Here is a 9,119-nt window from a genome sequence, read left to right on the forward strand (position 1 = left end):
GCCGACGAGAGAGAAATCATTTTCCTCTCCAAGCAATCTCTACTGTTTTCCAATGATTGCCCCTGGGAGAAAAAATCCTCTGCCAGCCGATTCGACATAACAATGGGATCTTTCGATGGCGCTGAAACATGCAAACTAGTGGGTTGTTATTTATTGTCCTGTCTAACCAAAAAGTATGGCAACAGCATCGGCCTGTATAGAGACGACCGTTTGGCAGCTTTTAACTCAAACCCTCAAAAGATCGAAAGAATCAAGAAGGGCTTCTGCCAAATTTTCCGTGAAAACGACTTAAAGATCACAGTCAAAGGAAACATCACTAAAGTAAATTTCTTAGACGTCACCCTTGACCTCCAATCTGGAAAGCACTATCCCTACACAAAAGAGGGAAACATCCCACTCTACGTTCACAAGAAATCCAATCATCCCCCATCCATCCTAAAGAACATACCGGAATCCATAAACAAGCGCCTCTCAGAAATTTCTTCCGACAAAGAATCATTTGATAAAGCGAAAGAAACCTACCAAGATGCACTCAACAAGAGCGGCTACATATATAATCTAACATACAGAAAAACAACTCCAGAAACCAAACACCGGAAGAATAGGCCTAGAAACATCACCTGGTTCAATCCTCCGTACAGCCAAAACGTCAAAACAAAAGTTGGAAAGTGTTTCCTCACCTTAATCGGCAAGCACTTCCCAAAATCACACCCTTTGCACAGAATTTTCAACCGGAACACTCTCAAAATTAGTTATAGCTGCATGAGCAATGTAAAAACAATTATCTCCAACCAAAATAAAGCCGTCATCAACAAGTCATCAAATCCACCCGCTCAAACTATCAACACTTGCAACTGCCGTGACAAAAGATCCTGCCCTCTAGACGGAAAGTGCAACGTGCGGAATACCATCTATCAAGCAGAGGTCACAACATCTCAGTCAAAGCAAACTTACATCGGTCTTTGCGACACATCATTCAAATCACGTTATAGAAACCACACATGTTCCTTTAGAAATGAACGCTACAGAAATTCCACTGAACTTAGTAAATATGTATGGGGTTTGAAAGACAAGAAAGTCGACTATCGCATTAAATGGCGGATTGTTAGGCATGCGAGATCCTATTCAAATGTAACGAAGAAGTGTAATTTATGTTTGTGGGAGAAATACTATATAATTTGTAGACCGGATTTGGCGACCCTTAACAACAGAAATGAGCTTGTAACAAGTTGCAGACATGCAAAGAAATTCCTTCTCAATAGCGTAATTATTTAAGACTTATTTTGAGCAGCTCACTGGAAACAGTTTGTATTGTTTAACCGTTGCTATGCACCCCAGCCTATAGTGAATTGCTACCGTTATTTTCAAAATCACTCTAAAACACCATGTATTCCTTCTTTTTGGCAGTTGCCTGATGATTGCTTCGTGAGAAGCATGAAACTCGGAGTAGCAAATAAATGTTTTTGACCTAGTTCAAGTCTACGTATCTATTCAAAGCTCTGGTAAACCCATTGAGCACTTTTAGCTGATGATCAATTTATCACGTCATTTCATTTTATAAGCTCCAACTTGTTGAGCACTGTAATTGTTTCATCGTCCACTACTATGGAAAAGATCAACTTGAATTACTCTACCAAGAACATTCCACTGCCACCAAGAAATGAATACATGAAACGACTAATCAAAAAACTGAACATGTTCTGCGGCGATTACGTTGGAAAGCACACTACTTCCTATCCGGGCAAGCTGAAACATCAACCAAGGAAACCTATGGATTTAAGTCAAGAAACACCCCCAAAGATAAATGAACTGATTCCTTTCGAAGAAGGTATGTTGAAACTAATTCATAACATTGAATTTGATGACAACGCCTCCAAATGCAATTTCCAGAGAACATTATACACCGACATCGAAACAAAAATCAAGAAACCAAATAATCTACTTATTCCTGCTGACAAGACTACAAATTATTATTCAATGAACACTGCAACCTATGAGAAGCTGATTACCGAGAATGTAACGAAAACATACAAAAAGTCATGCCCCAAAGTTATAGACCAACTAAACTCCCAATCCGCCAGAGTAGCTAAAAAACTTGGATTAGACAACCGTATCGAAAAACTTGCAGAGAAAGAAGCTTTCATAACCTTGAAAGATCACAAACCTGAATTTCACGACCATCCAACATGCCGCCTTATCAACCCCTCCAAATCCGAGATTGGTATAATTAGTAAGCGAATCTTAGACGAGATCAACACCACCATAATCCAAAAGACACAAATCAATCAGTGGAAAAATACGACCAGCGTACTGAACTGGTTCAACGCCCTACAGCACAAAGAAAACCTCTCATTCATATGCTTTGATGTATGTGACTTCTACCCCTCTATCACGGAAAAACTGCTTGCCAAAGCATTCGACTTCGCCAACAACTACAGACCCATCAGTGCCGACGAGAGAGAAATCATTTTCCTCTCCAAGCAATCTCTACTGTTTTCCAATGATTGCCCCTGGGAGAAAAAATCCTCTACCAGCCGATTCGACATAACAATGGGATCTTTCGATGGCGCTGAAACATGCAAACTAGTGGGTTGTTATTTATTGTCCTGTCTAACCAAAAAGTATGGCAACAGCATCGGCCTGTATAGAGACGACGGTTTGGCAGCTTTTAACTCAAACCCTCAACAGATCGAAAGAATCAAGAAGGGCTTCTGCCAAATTTTCCGTGAAAACGACTTAAAGATCACAGTCGAAGCAAACATCACTAAAGTAAATTTCTTAGACGTCACCCTTGACCTCCAATCTGGAAAGCACTATCCCTACACAAAAGAGGGAAACATCCCACTCTACGTTCACAAGAAATCCAATCATCCCCCATCCATCCTAAAGAACATACCGGAATCCATAAACAAGCGCCTCTCAGAAATTTCTTCCGACAAAGAATCATTTGATAAAGCGAAAGAAACCTACCAAGATGCACTCAACAAGAGCGGCTACATATATAATCTAACATACAGAAAAACAACTCCAGAAACCAAACACCGGAAGAATAGGCCTAGAAACATCACCTGGTTCAATCCTCCGTACAGCCAAAACGTCAAAACAAAAGTTGGAAAGTGTTTCCTCACCTTAATCGGCAAGCACTTCCCAAAATCACACCCTTTGCACAGAATTTTCAACCGGAACACTCTCAAAATTAGTTATAGCTGCATGAGCAATGTAAAAACAATTATCTCCAACCAAAATAAAGCCGTCATCAACAAGTCATCAAATCCACCCGCTCAAACTATCAACACTTGCAACTGCCGTGACAAAAGATCCTGCCCTCTAGACGGAAAGTGCAACGTGCGGAATACCATCTATCAAGCAGAGGTCACAACATCTCAGTCAAAGCAAACTTACATCGGTCTTTGCGACACATCATTCAAATCACGTTATAGAAACCACACATGTTCCTTTAGAAATGAACGCTACAGAAATTCCACTGAACTTAGTAAATATGTATGGGGTTTGAAAGACAAGAAAGTCGACTATCGCATTAAATGGCGGATTGTTAGGCATGCGAGATCCTATTCAAATGTAACGAAGAAGTGTAATTTATGTTTGTGGGAGAAATACTATATAATTTGTAGACCGGATTTGGCGACCCTTAACAACAGAAATGAGCTTGTAACAAGTTGCAGACATGCAAAGAAATTCCTTCTCAATAGCGTAATTATTTAAGACTTATTTTGAGCAGCTCACTGGAAACAGTTTGTATTGTTTAACCGTTGCTATGCACCCCAGCCTATAGTGAATTGCTACCGTTATTTTCAAAATCACTCTAAAACACCATGTATTCCTTCATTTTGGCAGTTGCCTGATGATTGCTTCGAGAGAAGCATGAAACTCGGAGTAGCAAATAAATGTTTTTGACCTAGTTCAAGTCTACGTATCTATATATATATATATATATATCATATTTTGTAACACCGAATTTCCTTTTTCAGTCAAACCCCCAGATTGAAACATAACCGCGTCTCCAAGGGGACCATCGTCGTGATCACATTATTGCTTTCTTAGCAAAACATGAGGTAAACCTACACACTCACTACCTTACTGACCCTAGCTATTAAAATAGTACTGAAAAGGTAAAACACGCTCCCTGTAAGCTCGCTACTGACTACTGTAAGTGCTCCTCTCCCAACTTGGGAATGATCAATAATTATTTCAAATATGTATCTCCTAAAAGGGAAAAATGGATCACTTTCACTAAGTTAAGTCAGTCCTTAAGTTACTTCAAACATACTACGGTGAACATTAGAGTGTCAGACCCAAGAAATTCTCATAGCGTTCTTCCAAGAAAATGAGTGCTTGTGGAATCACAACAATACCGAGTACCACCGGAATAGCAATAAAGATTTGCTGTATGATCTACTGGGGAAAGAACTTGAGGACAAGTATGATGTTGAAGACATGAAGAAAAAGTGGAAAGAACTGCTGAAAAGATTTAGACAAGAGCATTCCAAGGCCTCTGTGAAACCATCTGGCGCTGGAACAGCCGAAATTTACACGCCAACGTGGGAATTTTATGAACAACTCAAATACGTCACTGTGATCTGTGATGATACAGATGTCACTTTTAATTCCATAAGTGAGCCTTCAAAACCCAAAGTTAAGAAGGCTTCTAAACAGCAGCAAAGAGACAGCCGTGAGGATAGAAAACTACAATTGTTTTCTGAAGCTGTGGTGGCAATGAGACAACCTGAGAAGCATCAGGGACAAAATAGTTCAATCGAAAATAGTGAAGTTGCAGCATTTGCAAATTATGTGCGTTTAACCTTGTCAAAATTAAATCCGAAAAAAATTCGCAAGGCAAGGAAGTGCATAGGGGATATATTATTTCAGATAGAAGAGAGTGATGAAGTGGAGATTGCCAGTGGTGCTGCAACTCGATTTAGCACACATGGTAGATACAGCCCTGCTCCAAGTATTTCTTCCTATAGTTCAAGTGAAGCAAATAATAGTTATCAACAGAACATCCCTACTCCTCATGAAAGCATGCAGATGCATTCCTTTGCACCCATGGAGTATTACTAATACCCAGAAACACGAAGGTATGGTCTTGTCTCAATATGTCATGCTCAAAGGCAAAGGTAGTTGTGTTTAAATATGGGTTTTCACAAAGCCCAGTGTTTTTCAAATTGATTTATTAATATAATCATGTACGAATTTTTGGGAATCCTCTTGTTGTAATTTGGATACGTTTGAACATATGGACTGCCTTCTCTGACAATAGGTTTCACATGACTATGTCAATCGGTCACGAACATTTTTTCATAGAGTGGCTGCTGAAACAACTAAGTTTGCCAAATGTTGGAGCTGAGGGTGGAATTTTATAGCACTTTATGGCAAATATGGACTTGTATACAAAATGGTAGATTCAATTACCATCAAACCCTCCATTTCAATGTCAATCAGTTAAATTTATTGTTGTGAATATTAAATATTGGTCTTTTGACCTTTTCGAGGATTTCTTTTACCCTGCTCAGGTTATAAAAATCTGCTTGTACAAAGAAATACTAACAACTTGTTCCTACAAATGTTATTTTATTGTGGTTATTGTGAAGTTATATTTAAAAATAAACACTGAATTGTTTCATCTGGTTTTGGTCCCCTCAAACTGCAATGCAGCTGATGCAGCCTGTTTTAATACCTTCCCTATGGTGAGATTTGAATAGCTACACATTTGAAGAATTACGCATGTTATTTCTGTTATGTTATTAAATGTAAACGCAATATGATGGGGCTATACTTAGTAGTGCCCATGTCCTCCTAACTAGAGGGGTTCAGATACTCTGGGGTTTGTCTTTAGGTTTCTTGTAGTGGGTGGGGGTGGCAAACATGAACAAGTGATCTTATTGTTTTTGCAGTAAAATACTTGATATGGGACTCCCTGGGATTGGCATGTCCTTCCTGTGTACCTGTGTAAAAGGTTTATAGCCCACACATATGCCTTTGCCATGACAGATCACCTTCATTGTTAAACCACTGAGTGAATTCTTCACGCATATTTTTAGCTTTATTAGAGCAATTCCTTGACGTTGATGGTTGTAAATTAAGGAAAGAATCTGTTGGGATATCTTCTCTTCATGATCCAGGAATAACCTCCGCCGTCTCAGGGTCCTCCCTGTCAACTAGGGTGGGTGGACTATAAATGTTACGACTGCTGGTGTCAGCTCTTAGCCAGTTGTGAAGGGTAAGTGCAGCTAGGGTTATTCCCTTTACTTTAAATGGAGCTAACAAAAAAGGGACTCTAAAGCAACGCCACCTGCCCCAGAATTCCCAAAATATTTTCGGAAATTATTCTTCCCCTTGAAATGGGGTAGTTCGTAATTCTCTGTTCTACAGTGAGATTCTTGCTAGCGTAAGGTTTTAGCATGTACTTAGATAACCCAAATGCCTCATCCCCTGTGAGAACAAAAGGAACTGGAGTTGTTCAGCCAGGAAGTGGACGCGGAGGTGGTATCGAGTTAATGGATTGTCTGAATTATTTAGTGCATATTTAAGAGAGCTTCTTCCCCAGGCATGTCCATCTGGGTTTTTTCCATTGGTGCCCACATTCATAATCAAGCCCTGAAACTACAAGGGCAATGATACTTTCGTTTCCCTTGTAGTCGTGGAAGTGTGAACCTGCATAAGCAAGTTTCTGTATAAGAATACGTTTACCGTCGATGGCTCCAATGTTGTTCGGTATGTTCCATCTTGAGTTGAACAGTTCTGCGATTTCAGTCCACTTTTCAGCTTGCTTGGGTGTCTGAAGGAAATCTTTTCCAAGCACAGCATGAATTGCATCACACACCTCCGTGACAATTCCACTAACAGTTGCCTTTCCAATGCGGAACTGAAAGGAAAGCGATTGGAAAGTCTCACCCGTCGCCAGGAAATGAATCGTTAGGGCTAGCCTCTCGCTTGCAGGGATGGAGATTCTCATACAAGTATCTTGCTTCTTAATATATGGCCCAATCAGATCAGCCAAAGCGACAAATTTTGGATAAGGCATTCTCATATACTCATTAAATCCAGGGGTATCTTCGACGGCTAGTTCCTGAAAAAGTGTATTAAACGCGCCTCTCTCTTCTCGTCGCAGTAGCCACTGTCGAGCCCACATTCTTCTTTCATAAGTGACTGGCATCTCCTCTTCTAACATCATCATCATAAGCAATAATAGTCTTTTCTTCTTAGCTCTACTTGCCATCTTTCGCCTCAGTAGCGTCTAAACGGTTGGTAAAGAAATTTTCCCGCCATATATTCCCGCCAGAAAACAGAATGTACAGAAGCGATTGCGTGACTTCCGGGATAATTTATTTGATCTTTCCTCCTCGGGATTTAACCAGTTTTTAAATAATTTACATGAGTACTAGAAATCTTGATCGAATTTTCCCCCCTTTTTGTCTCTGTGTTGGCCACATCTGATCGGCAACAAAGCGTTATTTTCCGCTTATATCCGAACTGAATCAGCAACAATTCAGGCACTGAATAATTTCGCTGAACAATCTGCGGTTTGTACTGAGCTGATTTATTTCAATGCTACATTGCTATTTGAATAATTTTGGTTTCTTAAGAAAGCTGCAGATTGAAAGAATGATATCGTTTGCCCCCTGTTTTTGCTACTTTCCGTGCAATTGCTCCCGCGTGTAAACACTACTAGTGACTAGTCCCTGCGACGGGTCCCTTCGGGTAAAGTCTTCAGGGGACTAGTTGCAGGAACTAGTCGCAGGGACCAGTCCCCTCGTGTGTGCCGACCTTTAAGTTAAACTTAGTTTACCGAGTTTGTCTACTTCATGTAAGTAAAGTAAGTTACACGCTGGACTGACTCCTGACTTCTATCATGGTGATACAGAGTTTAATTCTTCCGTCATTTTCGAATAAGTTAATTTCGCGAACAGGAAAGATTGCACGTATTTCCTATTTCATATTTTGTCACCAACTACTGGCCTTATAAACTCCTTTGGCTACTAATTTGTCTGACCAAAGAGAACGAGCTAACAGAAAAACCCAAGTTTCATTCTACCTTCTGGTTGACCTTCTTCACCAAGAGGCCGGGCTGTTGACAATACAAATCCGCTTCATATCTGAGGGTAAACTGTCATGTATACAGAGGCGCAAATACCGTATGCTACAGGCTCCTTTTTACCCACTGGGACGAATTTAGCAAGAATGAAATTTCTAAGGTGGGTGTTAAATGCAATAGGACAGTAAGTCCCCTTCAAGGTATTTACACCCAAAAGCCCGACCCCTCAAAACTAGAATACCCAACCCAGCCCAGAATGAAAAAAAAAAAGGAAAAAAAGTACTTTGATATCAACAAGAGCAAACAGAGAAAAAAATAACTTTGCGACATTTACGACAGATCAATTTAAAAGTACGCACATTATGTCCATCAAAAATCTGGTTTGCTGAAAAGAACTTGTAAGGACTTTAAGGACAGTACTTCATTAAGAACGCTTTACTGAAGTCTTGTTAGACCCTTGCTTGAATATTCATGTGAGACCTGGAATCTTCACAAACTTCGTAATACTAATAGATTAGAGTCAATTCAGAGGAGGGCAACTAAGTTTATCCTAAAATCTAATGAGGATAATAATACAAGGCTAAGTCCATTAAATTTACAAAGTTTATCTAACAGGAGATTTATGAGGGATGTTGCATTTTTGAAGGGCATTAAAGGTGTCTTTCTGTAAAGATCGCTACTTAGATTATAACGTAAAAAAAAATCAACTCTTGACTTTGTTTGAATTCACAGTAGAACTAATACTTTTAAACATAGCTATTTTACCCGTATTATCAATGAATGGAATGGCCTACCCCATGAAATAAAAGAGTCTGCTAGTATTTCTGATTTTAAGCACAAAGTTATAACATTCCTAGGTAGTAGTTAGTTTTTCGCTTTATTCATATCATAATTTTGGATAGTTTAGATGTTTTTTTTTTTTAATTTTAGACTTAGATATGATCTGCATTATATACGTTTCCACATTATCTGGTAGTTTTTGGGGAGCATCCCTCGTATGGTGTCTAGTGCGCTTTTGGATTCTTCCCTGTTGTTTTTCTCCAGTGTATTTGATTAGGTTTATACT

At 39.5% G+C, this 9,119-nt stretch overlaps 1 pseudogene; it reads right to left on the reverse strand.

Annotated features, from left to right (window-relative positions):
* Positions 1-5,897: 5,897 nt before the first annotated feature.
* Positions 5,898-7,237, reverse strand: LOC138036053 (uncharacterized; annotated as a pseudogene).
* Between the last annotated feature and the right edge of the window lie 1,882 nt (positions 7,238-9,119).

This window comes from Montipora capricornis, unplaced genomic scaffold (assembly GCF_036669925.1).
Source record: "Montipora capricornis isolate CH-2021 unplaced genomic scaffold, ASM3666992v2 scaffold_455, whole genome shotgun sequence".
In the NCBI taxonomy this organism is placed as follows: Eukaryota; Metazoa; Cnidaria; class Anthozoa; order Scleractinia; family Acroporidae; genus Montipora; species Montipora capricornis.